Consider the following 16,329-nt stretch of genomic DNA (forward strand, 5'->3'; position numbering starts at 1 on the left):
GGACAATGAAGGCTGATGAGAAGCCAAGGACAATGGCACTAGGTTTCGATCCTAATACATGAACTGGCTTTGTGGGAGCCTAGCCTGTTTGGATGTTCACCTTCCTGGTCCTGGATAGAAGTGGGAGCACCGTGAACTTCCCGCAGGGTAGGGAATCTGGACTGCTCTTCATTCTCGAGAGGGAGGGGGAGGAAAGTGGGGGGAGGGGGTGATGTGTGCTAGGAGGGGGAGGGAAATGGGAAAATTTTTTTGCAACAACTAAAAAAATAAAATAAAAAGAATAACCTTGAAGTCATTTTTACAGGAAAATACTTTCTGAACAGAATACCATTAGCTTAGGCATTAAGACCAACAGAACTTTGATCATGAGGGGCTTCTCATGAAACAGAAGATCCCACAAGGCAAAGGATATCATCAAAATGGGAAAAGAATTTTATCAACTCCACATTCAGGAGAGTTCTAAATTCCACAAACATATACAGTATTCAAAAAACTGGGTATCGAGCAAACAACTAAGCCAAATAAAATGGCTCTTGATGAAATTCTGCTATACTCATAGATTAGTACCTTGCTTATCCATCAGATTAGTACATTGCTTATCCATCAGAGAAGCTTTCCTGTTCAGTAGATGGGAAAAAATACAGACACCCATAGACAGATATTATGCAGAGAGTGAGAGACTTTGGAACACTCAACCCTAAAAGGGGTGGCTCTATCAACTCTGCCTCCTCAGGGCTCAGGGAACCCTTCAGAAGAGAAAGAGGAAAGAGTCTAAGAGCCAGAGGGGATGGAGGACACCAAAGAATCAAGGCCCTCTAAACCAACAGGACCAGCAAACATGTGGACTTATGGAGACTGAGGCAGCCTTTACAGGGCTACATGTGTCTGCATCAGATGGAGTGCTGGAGCTTAGAGGAGTGGGCATACGTGCCCATCCCTGACCCAGAAACAATCTCCAGTTTGCAACCACTTGCAAATGAAAATTGAATTTTCTTCATTGGAGTCACACTGGGAAAATAGATCACTCTTAAGGGTAGGCAGCATGCCCAGCAGTAGATGACCAACAGAGAACAAACTGAATGGCATCTTTGGATGTCCCTATCTCTTACTTTTCTATCTGAGGCTTTTTTATCTTCTTTTTAAATTTTTAATTTTTTTGTTTTTATTCTCTCTCTCTCTCTGATGGAAGTGGGTCATCTGTCTATCTGTTGCTTTCATTGGTTAATTAATAAAGAAACTGCTTGGCCCTCTGATAGGGTAAAATTTAGATAGGCGGAGTAAACAGAACAAGATGCTGGGAGAAAGAAGCCAAGTTAGGAGTCGCCATGATTCTCCCACTCCAGACAGACGCAGGTTAAGATCTTCCCTGGTAAGCCACCTCATGGGCTACACAGATTATTAAAAATGGGTTAGATCAATATATAAGAGCTAGCCAATAAAAGGCTGGAACTAATGGATCAAGCAGTGTTTAAAAGAATACAGTTTCCATGTAATTATTTCAGGTAAAGCTAGCCGGGTGGCAGGACACAGCCTCGCCGCTCGTAACACTACAGAGTAGCCAATAAGAGGCGGGAACTAATGGGCCAGGCAGTGTTTAAAAGAATACAGTTTCCATGTAATTATTTTGGGGCATAAGCTAGTCAGGCTGCCAGGGGGGCAGCAGGAACGCAGCACAGCCCACCGCTCCGCTCCTTCAACCTCTCTCTCTCTCTCTCTCTCTCTCTCTCTCTCTCTCTCCCCTTCAGGACATTTGTATTTATTTTATGACTCCCAGTTCTGTGTTTCAGTGGAATTCTTGAGTGTGTGAATGAATGGGTCTGTGCATCTATATCTGTTTTTGTGTGTGTGTGTGTGTGTGTGTTTTATTCTTCTGCTTGTGAGTTTTGCCCTATCCCAATTAGTTTGTTTTTGTTCTCTCTTATGATGTGGGATGTCCTTCTGTATATGTGTTGCTTTTATTGGCTAATAAATTAAGTTGTTTCAGTCAATGGCTTAGCAGAGTAAAGTCAGGTGGGCAATCAGAACATAGAGATATAGAGAGAGTAGGCAGAGTTAAGGAGATACCATATAGTTGCCAAGGGAGACAGATGCTAGAACCTGACAGGTAGGCCACAGCCTCATGGAGATACACAGATTAATAGAAACAGGTTAATTTAAGATGTAAGAGCTAGGTAGAAATATGCCTGTCATTGGCCAAAAGGTTTGTAATTAGTGTAGTTTCTCTGTGACTGTTCAGGTCTGTTTGAACATCGAGGAAATAAATGAGCAGTATCCTTTTACAGTCTTATTATATTATATTTTATTATTATACCTTAGATGTCTTTTCTAAGGAGAGACAGAAAGGATGGAAGAAAAGGTAGTGAAGAATTGGGAGGAGTAGACCAAAGGGAAAACTATAATTAGGAAAGAAATCTATTTTCAAAAAAAGACAAAGTTATTCATCACATAATATGAATTTTATTTGTCTCTGCGCAGTTACCACCACAATTTTATTTCATCTTTTAAATGAATGTCTATGTTTTCAAAATATCTTTTTGTACATATAAATTATTATTCAATTAAGAAAGATAGCACTAAATGCTATTTGTAAAATAAAAAAAACTAGCAGAGACCTTCTATCTGGAACATGGACAGGTTTACCATGTGGCAAATATCATATGAATTAATTGGTAATTTGGAAAAATGTAAATTCTGTTACGATGGCCTGCATGTCGCTACACTGCATCCATGCCAACATTGATTAAAACAGTAAGCCAGTGATACTGCACAGGAATAATGAGATGCTAGAATGGCAAAGAACCATGGAAGTTTTTATTTACTGCTGAATTAAGAGTTAGTTAAATTCCATTAACAACAGAGTTCCTCAGTACTACAATTTCATTTCCTGATGATCCCTTTGCATGACTCCTAGAAAGGTACAGAGCCCAGATATACTCCTGGCTTCCTCTCTTGGAGGTATTTTCGCTTCTCTTTCGTTTCCTATCTCAACGAACTCCAATGATTCAGATAGGAATCATGAGACTCAACACTTCTGGAAAGCCCTATTATTAAGAACCCAAGTGTTTGTTATTTTAGGAAACAGCAAAAGATAATCTCATCTTCAAACAATGAAGCAATCCCTTGAGAAAGTAAAGAACAAAGCATTCATAATGGTAAATGTAGCCTTTTTATTTGAGGGTTTTTGTTTTGTTTTGTTTTTCAACATAGGGTTCCTCTGTGTAACCATCTTGGCTGTCCTGAAACTCATTCTGTAGACCAGGATGCCCACGAACTCACAGAGATCCACCTGCCTCTGCCTCCCGAGTGTTGGGATTAAAGACATGCCTTGCTTTGAGGGTGATTCTTTTTTTTGTTTGTTTGTTTTTTGGTATTGAGGGTGATTCTTAAAAGTGTGTGAAATGAGGCAATGTTTTTCTTATCTCTCTGAGCCTCGGTCCTCCATTCATGCAGTAAGTTTGCTAAGGATTAAATACACACTACTATGTCAGTAGTCACAAGAATCAAATAGTCAAATGATCCCTCAGAAACTGAAATATCTCATTGAAAAACCTGACAAACCCCCCATTAAATAAGAGTGATTAAAGATTGTCTGTAGAGATGTTCCCAGGGCTGAGGGTCCAACCTAGTAGTGTGGCCTTAGGTTCATTAGGGGAACAGGACCTTGTGGCTAACTCCTGACATATTGGTCCCAAGACATTGAGTTTTCATAGAAGCATTTGTAGTGTTAAAGGAGATTTATATCCTAAGTGTTTTCCTGCCTGATGGATGTCTAGAATCCATTGTTCTGTGTGAGTTTCTATTCCCTTGATTCGTTTGATACCTTGCTTCTGTTCTATTCCAATCTGTTGCCCTAAAATTATGTTCATGGGGAGAGTAAACCGGAAGAGTACATGTCCTGAGAGCCACCACAAGCTGCTTAGGACAGTACAGAATGGCACAGTTCAGTGATCATATGTCCACAGAAATAGTGTTTTTATAGTGACAGAAAAATACATTTTAAAAAGTGATGTGATATGGGACTGTCATATATCAATCTGTTGATTTCATTGGTTAAGCAATAAAGAAACTGCTTTGCGCTGATAGGTTAAAACATAGGTGGGAGGGTAAGCAGAACAGAATGCTGGGAGGAAGAGGAAGTGAGCTCAGAGACGCCATGCTCCCCTCTCCAGGACAGAGGCGATAGCTCTGCTCTCTGAGGCACACGTGATGAAGCTCCGACCCAGGATGGATGTAGGCTAGAATCTCCCTGGTAAGCCACCTCGTGGGCTACATAGATTATTAGAAATGGGCTAGTCCAGGGGCAAGAGTTAGCCGAGAAGAGGCTAGATATAATGGGCCAAGCAGTGTTTAAAAGAATACAGTTTGTGTGTTGTTATTTCGGGGCACAAGCTAGCCAGGCTGCCAGGGTGCTGGGGATGCAGCCCCATTGCCGCTCTTATTACTACAGTGATGGAGTTGGGTTGGAGAGGTGGCTCAGCAGTTAAGAGCTTGTTGTTCTTGCCGACAGCAATTGGAGTAAGAGTCCCAGGACACACATGGTGGCTCAGAACCATCTGCCACTCCAGTTCCAGGGAAACCAATGCTCTATGTTGGCCTCTGAAGGTTCCTGTATGCACACACACACACGCACACGCACACACACACACACACACACACACTGTACACAGAAATCCATACAGACCCCACACACAAGTATTTAAAGTGATGTCCTAACTGGAAAAAAAAAAGAATCCAGGGGATTTTATTGTTGTTTGTTTTGGCTTTCATGTGTTCTGTTGTATTTTTCTTAATGTGTGATCCCTTTTGACAGACTAAAAGTTTCTATCTACACAGGGTTTGTTAGATCTTTACCATGTCTTCCCAGTAATGGGATCATTGAGCTTTGAGCTCTCCTTTGCTTCTGTGACATTTTGCTTTTATTTTATATGTGCTTCTGCCCTTCAGCAGAAACAAGTGGTGTAAAGAACTTGGCCGTCTTCATGATCATACTCTGAATCACCACAGTGAAAGATGAGTCCAGCCAGTGTAGCAACAGTGGGGGGTGACAGCAGGAGCTATAATGCTATTATTTATTTTTAAAACAAGCAACTATCCTCCCATGTGAGGTTCACTCCACTTACTGGCATTACATCCATTATCAAACTTAACCTTGACATATAATAAGACGATAGCTTGGGGACAAGGAGATATGTATAAATGTTCAGTGCTTTTCAAAGAGTAATAACAACTGGTGAGTGGTTGACATGGGACTCAGAGTTGAATTGGATGATATGGATTCCATATAGTCAGCTGCACTCAGTCTTTTTAGTTGTCTGTGTTAAGGATTTCTTCCTATCCAGAGATACTAAGCATGTGTAGGGAAGATAATGGACGTTTCTAATTTTGCTTGGAGCACTGCGTCTATGGTCATTATGAGACAGGGATATTAGGCTATTTTTTCTCCTGTAGCCAAACATATACTGGGTGAGTCAGGTCATGGACTCTGGCCTTTGGAATTCCACATATAATGTGGCCAAAATCTCACAGAACCATAGAACAGGCTAAGATTACAAGATGGGCCTTTGAGCATCTTGCTTATTCTGCATCCACTGCATGATTTTGTAGAGAGCAGAACACCGTATTTTCTCAGGATCTCTCTCATTTTCAGTCTAATTTGACAGCTAATGAAGTGGTCTGTGTTTCCCCAGATAAGAGTCAGGGTCAATCAGGCGCTGTCTTTCTGGAATTTGAATTATGAGTCATAACTTGTGAAAATATTGAACAGAACTTATCATCCTTCCTGGAGACACTACTAGGAACCTCAGGGATGTTCTAAATTCCGTTCAAATCTGTTAAGAAGTCTTCATGCCTGCCTCTGCCCAGAGATAGTGTTCTTTGGGTCTAGCGATTCTATATTCTATATAATGACTGCTTTACTTGTCACTGTGAACAAACACGTCTCAGAAACAGCTGTATATGTTCAGTTGTGTACTTTCTTTTTTTTAATTCTTTTTTTTTATTGAGAAAAGGAAAAAAAACAAGTTTCCACCTCCTCCCAGCCTCCCATTTCCCTCCCCCTCCTCCTCCCACCCTTCCCCCCCTCCTCCCACCCTTCTCTCCCTCCCCCAGTTGTGCACTTTCTCCTGTTCTTCATGAAGACTGTGTTGTAGGGGATGTGGTGGGTACCTCTGTCGTAAGGAGTAGTCTATTGTGCAGTGCAGAGGATTGGGCCCTTTCTGCTAATGTCTTCCTATTACGCTTTCTTGTGATGTCAGAGATAACTGTGTCCTTTCAAGCTTAATGACAATGCTACAGGAGCTGAACTCACTTAAATGTCTCTGTCTTCTTTTTAAGTAGCATCACCTAGACAGCATTACACACCACTCATTTTCAATCTGAAATGGTGTGGAAGCTAAGAACCTACTGTTTGAGAAGGATCCGTGGATTTCTTATTGTGGTCCTTATTCTGATGCAGTGTGCATTGTTGGGACAATAAACCCATTAGGGCAGGAGGGAGAAGATGGGTTGAAAGAACATGTTTATGAGGTTTTCAAAAGGGTTCATACTTCTTGGGTTTTCATTTTCTGGGGGAGTGGGGATAGTACCACCTATGACTATAGCTCTTAATAAAAACCCTGATTGCAGTATTTTCTGTAAACAGTGATGTCATAATAGATTGCTTTTCTTTTTGCTAAGTTGCTGTGAGTTCAACTATGAACTTGTCCTCTCCAAAACAAAGTACCACCGAGTGGCAGATTCTTTTTCACTCTTTATGATGCCCCAGTGATGTAAATCTTCTGTGTTGAATCCTGTACAGGATGTCATAGCTGTCCTGGCTGGAGAGTGACATTTTCTTAACTGTGGTGCCCTCTCAGATGATTGACTTATGACAAGTTTATCATGAAACTATCCAGCACACCCTCCCTCTCAAACTCATGACATCATTATCATTACACTTAATGTGCTATCTAACCAAGTCCATTTAGTGTTGTTTGTATGTACGTAGGTTTGCCCATTCCAAGTGGTTAGCCCTAAACACATCTGGGGCTTGTCTTTGGAACAGACTGATTTTCCTTTTCTTAGGAGTCATTGATAATCTGTAGCTCTTAATCTAGAATGTGTCTGTGTTATATTTCCAGCATCCATGTTGGCATGCCCACTGGTACTGTTCTTGTTCAGGTTTTGTTTAGGCAACCATAGTGTTGAGACTTATAAGGTACAGCCCTGTCAGGTCTAGAAGGCACTATCTCACAGCAGGGATCCACCTGCCTCTGATTGCCGGGATTAAAGGCGTAATCCTGAAGGGTTCAGTTTAAAGCATGAGAAATTTTCTCTCAACATTCTGAAGAGCTGGTCGTGTAGGATTTTAAAGTGAATAGGGATAGCCTCGAACCTGTAGCGTGTGAAGACGGTAACATCAAACATCATGCTGGACTGAACACTTTCCTCCTGACTCATGGGTTATACAGGGGGAATCTGCAATTTACTTAGAGCAAGAGCTACCCATCCATGTCTACACTGTTCAACCTGAAGGCAGTTTATTTCCTCAGTTTTGGAATTTAGACAACTGTAGTTTAGAATGAATCCAATGGTTTCAGTAATCCTATGGCTGACATGAAGCCTTGGTTCAAGACACATCGTCCAGGCCCAGGTGTCTTGTAGCTACTGCCTTGGCCCTACATCAAGATCCAGCCTTTCAAGGCCTACTGCAAGGGGAGTGTCTTCCAAGATGCCAGGGTAACACCATAGCTGTGTTTTTAGATATATGATTGAACTGCCAACAAACTCTATCATGTTTTTCTTGAAATTAGAATCAAATGTTCTCTGCACTAAAGAAAGATTCTTCTTTCACCCAGTACTACTAACTGGTACCACTCATTGAGAATATTTCAATATGAAATTCTTATAATCCTAATACATGAAGACAACAAAGAAATGTCATTTTCATTAAATGCTATCCCTGTCTGAGGGTAGAAAATGTGTCTCATGCCTTTATTTCTTCCCATCTTTTCAACAAAACATGAACATTCTATAAATAAATGAAAACAAAGTCAAACACAAACTCCTTAACATTCATGGAGCCAGGATAACTAATGCTTTCTGATGTTGGTTTTGTTGCTTATGTCTTTCTTCATCTACTACATCTTTGATGCTCTGTAGGCACAGCTAGTAAGGGTGCATTTGCTTTCCTTTCTTTCTTTCTTTCTTTCTTTCTTTCTTTCTTTCTTTCTTTCTCTCTTTTGAAGTTAAATGTTTATTAAATCAAGCCATTAAATTGTATATCCACCTACACTTAGTAAGCAAATGCAGTATCTGTATAAGTTAGAAGGTAACCAATCAGAATTAGTCAAGAAGCTCAGATTCCCTTTGGATATTGGTAACCTCATCAAACTACCTTCTAGCTCCATCACTTGGAGAAGATTTCAAGAGAGTGATTTATCCCATTCTATAGCAGCAAAGTCAGCAGCAAGGCAAGGATTTTTAATTCCATAGATTTAGTTTTTAATTTTGGTTTCATCATCCCCATATTCACAGCTAATAAGGCGTATCATCAATACATGGTTAGGACAACAATGATAGAGAAATTGCTAACTTCAGTGAGCCGGGTTCAAACATAAGGAAACTGCCTTTCACATCATGTGCAGATTATGATAAGCATGATCTAGATCAATGATTCTCAACCTGTGGGTCACAACCCATTTGGGTTCTCTTATCAGATATCCTACATTATGATTCATAACAGTAGAAAAATAATAGTTATGAACTTATTAGTTAATCATCTCATTGCTTTAGAGAAATTAAAGATCAACCCAGATCAGTGTTACCTGGGATTTCTAATATCCATGTAATCTTCATAGTCTAAAGTGTTTGGGACTTTCTGGCTCAGCAGTTTCTACTGAGGTTTGACCATTCAGGGTACACCTTCCAAACAGTTTTTCTCAAACACTCTTGACTATTTTAGAGCCCACCTGGAAAAGCCAGTCCACCAGGGACATCTGTCACCTATAGAATAAAGTTCAAAGAAGGCCAAACTCAGATGTATTGTATAGCTCAGTGGTTCTCAAACTGTAGTTAGCGCCATGAACTTGAGGGGCATGCTGAAACACAGGCGTCACTAGAAGAACCTGAATTTCTAGCAGTGGATGTGAAAATGCTTGATCGGGGACTCAGTCACACACATCCACCTAGGCAGAAGTGTTCCTTTGGCTTCAATAAAGGCAACTCATAGCATTCACAACTGACAACCTAGAGGTTAAAGAGGTCCCATGATGTCTTAGCCAGCCTCACTTAAGAGAGTAGAAGAGAAGCCGGGTGGTGGTAGCTTTAATCCCACTCCTTTGTTTCCAGCACTTGGGAGGCAGAGGCAGGTGGATCTCTGTGAGTTTGAGGCCACCTGGTCCACAAGAGCTAGTTCCAGGACAGGCTCCAAAGCTACAGAGAAACTCTGTCTCGAAAAATCAAAAAAAGAAAAAGAAAAGAATAAGAAAAGCATAGGGTGGAAGAGTGCATTAGATTGGTTATATTTCCACATGAGCAGTAGAGCTATGTAGCTATTCTCTCTCTCTCTCTCTCTCTCTCTCTCTCTCTCTCTCTCTCTCTCTCTCTCCCTCTCGCTTGCTTGCTCGCTCGCTCGCTCGCTCGCTGTTTCTCCAGGATCCCACCATGTAGCCCAGGCTCGCCTAGAACTACCTATGTAGACCAGAAGGGTCTCTAATTCAGAGAGATCATCCTGCTTCTCCCTCCCAAGGGATGAGATTAAAGGTGTGTGCCACCACATCTTACATGAGGAGTAACAGCCTCTTTCTCCAGGGTTTTGGGCACCTGAAGATACATACTTACAGAAAAAAAGCTTCGTTTAACAAAACAAAAACCAAAAGTCACAAAGTGTCTGTTACCTTTGACTTTGCTAAGTCTGTATAAAGGCCCATTCTGGATACTAATAGAGAAAAGGAACGCTAACAATGCAGAAAACTATAGCAAGAACAAATATGCAAGTAGATTATCTGTTTAATAACCACATGTTAAAACATAACCAGCTCAAAACTTCAAGTAGTTGTGTTCAGTTTTGAGATAGTGTTTAAGAGTCAGTAAAATGGGGTGATCTTTACCACACTTACCCATTATAATTAACATTTTAATGCTCATTAACATGAACACCAATAAAATAAAAAAAAATTCCCTTGGCTAAAATAGATTTGAATCCCATCTATAAAGTTTATTTGAGGTAGATCCAATCTTACAGGCTACTTTAGTGAGAAAATTTCATACGTAATCATTAAAAGAACACCTAGTTTGGGATCACAGAAGCACATACAACGAGAAATTAAAAACACACAACACACTCACACGTTTGTAGTGCTTAGCTGTGTACCCAATACCTCTTAGCCAATGAACTGCCCCTCACAACTCAAACAATGTTGAGAGATTCAAATACATTCGGAATTATAGCCAAATAGGGTTCTCTTTGTCAAGTCCCAGTTTCTCAGCATTTTCCCATGGGTGAGGCAGAGCTGTCCCAGCCATTTGCCAGATGCCCTTTATTTGTGCACAGAGTGGCTCTGGAGGCAGGTTAGCATCTCTGTGATAGGTCTGCCTTCACAGCAGATCTGATACCCTGTTGTGAACAGTGGAAAATTGGTCTAGAAGTTCCTTCTGCTTGAGGAAGTGGTACACTAAGGTAGAGTCCTTGAAGCTTCCTCCCATTCAGTACGTCCTTCTCTAGTTTTCCAATAGTCTTCCCTTTCCCGGAGAAGGCCTTGGTCACCTCGGAGTCACTCCCTTGATAGCAGGTAGTGGTAGTGATGAGGTCAGTCAAGCCGCAGCTCTCCAGGAAGGTGGCCGTGGACACTTGGCCCTTGCAGAAGATCCTGGTGAAAGCAATCATTTCTACAAGGCCAAGCTGGATGATGGCAGCCTTACTGTTGTTCCCACAGCGGAGGCCATCACAGAAGGTGGTTCCCATAGCAACGATGTTTTTCAGTGCTCCACAGAGTTCCACAGCATCGGCATCTTCCACCACAGTGATGCTGAAGTTGGGAGTCTGTAGGAGCTCTTTGAAGAGAAGGCCTGATTTTTGACAAAGAAGCAAAATTATCAAATGGAAAAAAAAAATATATTTAACAAATGGTGTTGGCATAACTGCTCACACACCACCAGATTGGATGATGATAACAGGACCCATAAAAATCACTAGTTAGAAGTTTATAGCTTCACTACAGTGCTAACCTGACAGGGACTATTGTATAGTATTTCCATATACAGTACAGTTCTGTAAAGTCGGTTAGATCTAATGCAAAGAAACATCAGTTCACGTAGTTATTTTGTGGAGAGAGCACAGTCCATGGACTCTTTCTGTTTCTTAAGAATGAAACATGCCAGCATTAACTGCAGTCACGTTGCCGTGGAATGGGCCTGCTGAGATTGCCTTCTGCCTGACCGTAATTACAGATCCTACGGCCAGCACCTATGCCCCGCCCCCCTCTCTCTCGCCCTCACCAGTCTCGTTTCTGATAATCACCATTCTACTCTGCTTCCTGAGGCCAATGTTTTAAGCTTAAGCAAGGGGCCTGGCCTTCCCCAAACAACTTAATTTAACCTAACAGAAACCCCTCGAGGATGCCAGTCTTTACAGTCATGGTATCGCATTCTCCTGGTTGTGTGCGTCACATTTGCTCAGCCGCTCATCCAATGGTGGTCACGGAGGTTCACCGCGCATTGGGAACAGTACTGCAGCAAACATGGCAATGCAGATGTCTCTTCACATGCTGATTTCACTTCCTCTGGACAAATATCTAGAAGAGGGAAGTCTGAGTCATGTGCTAGGTCCTTTTGTAATTGTTAGGAAACTTCCACACTGTTATCCACATTGACTACCCTAACAGACATCCCAACCAAAGAGTGCAATGGTTCCTTTTGTCTACAGCTTCACCAACAGTTGTTAACTTTTACTGTTTTTACAATAGAAATTATAACAGTGACAAAATAAGTTCTTACTGTGGATTTGATTGGCATTCTCATGATGTTTCATGATAGTATTCATTGTTTCATAGGGGGGTTTTTGCGCATATTTTTTTGCCATTTCCATGCCTTATTTCGAGAAATGTCTATGGAAGTTTTTTTGTCCATTTTTTGATAATGAGCGAAATTTCATATATACTTGAGATATTAATCCCTCTCGGACATGCAGTTTGCAGGTATCTGCCCCCTTAGAAAACTGCATGCGTACTTGCAGAAGAAATTTGGACCCTTCTCGCTCACATATGGAGAAACTAACAGGAAGTGGTTTATATGCTTAAATTGAAAACCCTGAATATCCTAAAAGAAAGCATAGGGGAGAACCATTATGCCATCGGCACAGGCGGTATTTTGTGTAAAACTTTAGAAATTCCAGGCAACAAAAACAAGTTCAATAGTGTTACAACAAACCATAAAGCTGCACAGAAAAGAAATGCCAGAGCAAAGGGAAGCATCCAGAATGACACACAGAATGAAATGAAAACAGTAGTCATCTAAGATGGTCATGGAAGCAGATCGTTTATAAACTGTAGGAAGTCTGTGCAATTTCTGACAGCATTTTGACGATTGTATGTACGAACATGGGACTGTTCACCCAGGACACAGTTACAGTCTCCCTCTCTTTCCTTCCTTTCTTTCTTCCCATTTTTTCTTCCCTCCATCCTTCTCTCTCTCCTTTATTTCTCTTTTCATGATGTCACTTTTTAGCCCAACTTAGCCTCAGACTTATACTCTCTCCACCACACTGGAGAATAAGTGTGCAGTGTGCCAGCCTATTTCCAGTTCATTCTAAAGAAAGGTTATCATCGTATGTTCAGAACTGGGCCCCGGGCAAAGATCTTTACCACTTCTTCCTGATTATCAGATACTTTTAATTCCTGCATAGAATTAGGAGTTAATTACAGCCCCTGTTTCCTCTCTAAAGATGCATCTGGCCTTCCCTCATTCCTGGGTACCACACGAACAATACTCAATTTCATTCTTAAGTCTTAAAGGCAGGAGCAGGGGAAGAGGCAGTACCAGTAGTATAATGCGGATTGAACTTAGGTGTATTTCATTAAATCAAAAAAAGGACTTGATGGCGTTGGTGCGTGTTCCATGCAGCAATGGGGACTGCACATGAAAGGAGATTGGAGGGGTCATCTGCAGGGCAAATCTTACTTGTTTGCCCCCCCAAACCATCTCTCACCATGACCTACTGTCAAGAACAAAGAAAGAAGCACACTATAACAAGAAAGAATAAGCATCCCCAGAAGCTGTGAAGAACCCCAAGGCAGAACTCTGCCTCCTAGTCACGTGCATACAAGAAGTTTGAGAGAAATCCCATTGGCATTATTTTGAATCTGTCGTTGGTGATATCAGTAGCAGCTGAATTTTGCCTTCTGGATTCAGACAGTCCTGTGTTTGCAGGACTTAGGCATTATGGTTCTATCTCACTGAGCACATAGTTGGATCCCTGTCCTTTTCTCTTAGACTAAAGAAGAAACACACATGTAGGTACAGAATGGAATTTTCTGATTGCTTTGTCCTGTTTTCCCGCCTTGTCTTCAATTTGCAATTACAAAATGTGAATGAATTCAAATTCTAGTACTTTTTTTAACACTTGTATGTTGCAATGTTTTAGTTTAGAACTGAAATATGGATGATTATGAGAGAAATTAGGTAATTAAGAGCGTGTTTAGTTATTGTATTATGAACTGGTTCTATTCCAAAGGTTTATTTGTATGAAGGCTGCCAACCATGGCCCAAGGATTGAACAGATGCTAATGGCTGGGTGGCTTCCAGTATAAAATGGCATCTGGCATGCCATCCGCTCTGAACATATCAGTGTCCTTCCATCCTCATGCTCCCTATGAAGACACTGAATGAGGCAGCTGCTCATTTCTCCTGAAAATGACTAGAATCTTGGAAATATTCTTAGTAATTCTAAATCTAATTTAATATACTCCAGTAAAAACGCTGGAGATTGTACAAAATAATATCAGGTGTTCCTTAGTGATGGAGACAGTCCAAGCTCAACTAAATAGAACTGAGCCACTGACAGACAGCATGAACCTTTGGGCATTGGTTAGGAGCTTTGCCTCCACACTGACCTCACTTGTCTGAGATGAGAAAACAGGATTAGACAAATGGGCGGGAGTTTATGAGAAGATTTGCTCGATTTCACTTACAGTGAAGAGAATTAAGAAAACAGCAGCATTGTTTTTTTAAATGCTAGTTTGTAACTCCACACTAAATGTAAATAACATTTAGAATATTCAACAAGCTACAAAAATGTTTGCTAAATATGAGTAAAATATCTCAAAGAAAGAACAGACTGATAAAAAAATGAATGATAAGAAATGTGGGGGAGGGGAGAGGGGGGAGAAAGGGAGAGAGAGAGAGAAGAGAGAAACTCCACAGGTGACAGTGGCACAGGTGTAACCAATATTTAAAGCAGTTGGGGGCAGAAGTGATAAGAATATGGGACATCACATCAGGATGGCAGAGGAAACCCAACCTGGGGCTGGGGAAGTATGAAGATAGAAGAGATGAGGAGCTAGTTTAGGAGTTAGGAGTGTGTAGTGATCTTGCAGAGGACGCAAATTTGGTTCCAGCACCCACATTGGACAACACAATTGCCTGTGATATCAACTCTGATGCCTGCTGGGTAACTGCTTTATCCGAAGAGAAAAGCAAAACAGGACATTCAACAGCAGTGGTGGAAGATATGGGGGAAGAGATTTCCTTACACAAAGATGTAAATACACAGATGGAAGAGGGCCACCCAGCACAACTGTCAGGGGTCAGAAACAGATTTAACTGCAGATATATCTGGCAGGAGCATAAATTTCAAGTATGGGGGAAAAAATCATTCTGCAAATATTATTCTCTTCCTGTAGGAACAAAAAGTAGGCTAGTGTCCTTTTAGAATACAATACTTTTCTAACAGGACATTAAGGTGGATTAAGCCACAAAACGTTAGTTAAATGATACTAAGGAAAATAAACTATAATTAAAATCTCTTCTTAAACTTTAGTAGCATTAAATGTGGCTCCACATGGAAACAAAACCTTATCTCACCTTTACCATACAAAATCTCCTCTTCCTGTTTTGATATTGTGACGTTTGCACATAATTTAAAAATATCCCTCATAGCTTCTCGTGCTGCTACATGATAACGTACCTGGCTTAATTAAAATTTCTTTTCCTTCCTCCCTCATCTGTATTTCAAAGGTGACTTAGTTATGTCGTTTTATTGAGTCAATATAATTTTGGCTATCTCTGTGCAGAATCTGAAAGAAAATGTCTCTCTTGTGGGTTCCCTAGGGGGCTCTTTAACCAAGGGGTCCCAGTAAATTCAGAGACTAATAGCATTCCCGATGTTTACAAGTCTCCCTGTGGCTCTGATTGTTATGAAGAGCCTATCAAAGATTGCATGCCAGCTTCCTTCCCTATAACACCTAATCTTGCACCAATTTCCATTAAAAAATAATCACTTTTCTTATTATCAAATTATACAAACTCATTTTTTTTGGTCGTTGTTTGCTCTGTCTTCCTTTATAATTGGTAGGTCATACTTTAACTGTGCTTGGTTCAATTCTCAAAGAAGAGACTGTATTGTATTTGACTACTGAGAGAGCCCATAGTCCCGGTGGGTCTCGGTTTCCACTCTAAATACTCTGGCTTTTCAGGCAAGAGAGTACTGTGTGCAAATGAGTCCCAGTGTGTTCTGTTCAGAGCCAGAGATAACCTTCTCTTGCATCAACACTCTGCAGTGAGGGGAAAATAATTAGCTGTGCAGCACAGATCCTTAAAGGCTTGATGAAGGACCATGAAGGGCAGAGTGAAGCAGAGGAGTGTGGGAAGGAGTTCTGTTTATTAAACTTACCGGGGAGGATGGTTACGATATTCATTTCCATAGATAAACAAACAAGCCAAAGGAAAAGAACATCTGCTGGGAAGGGCTCCCCAACATGTAGCAGATGTGCTTCAACAACAAAGCATATCCTAAAAACATTGCAGGATTTAATTATTTAGCTGTTTCAGTGAGCATAGGAGTGAGGGTGTGGGGCTGGGCTGAGGCAGCAAACTGTAAATTTACTGAGTCTAGAAATTAAATTCCAAAGGTAGCTTAAGAGTTACACGACAAAGCATTGCTCACAACATATTGTGACTGATTTTTGATCCACTCTTCCCCACACTGCGTTTGTCCAGTCTGTCTCACACGTACGGTGGCTACTGAGCTCTTCACCCCACTCACAATGCTCAAACCTCCACTTACACTTCTGTAAGGGCCGTTTGTCTCCTCTCATTGCTTTTCTCTGTGCCAAATCATTGTCCTGCTTTGTCTGA

The 16,329-nt window shown here is 41.0% G+C and overlaps 1 pseudogene; it reads right to left on the minus strand.

Annotated features, from left to right (window-relative positions):
* Positions 1-10,517: 10,517 nt before the first annotated feature.
* The window catches only part of LOC113456732, an 8,061-nt pseudogene continuing 2,249 nt past the window's right edge, over positions 10,518-16,329 (minus strand).

The sequence above is a fragment of the Microtus ochrogaster genome, chromosome 15, assembly GCF_000317375.1.
Source record: "Microtus ochrogaster isolate Prairie Vole_2 chromosome 15, MicOch1.0, whole genome shotgun sequence".
Taxonomy (NCBI): domain Eukaryota; kingdom Metazoa; phylum Chordata; class Mammalia; order Rodentia; family Cricetidae; genus Microtus; species Microtus ochrogaster.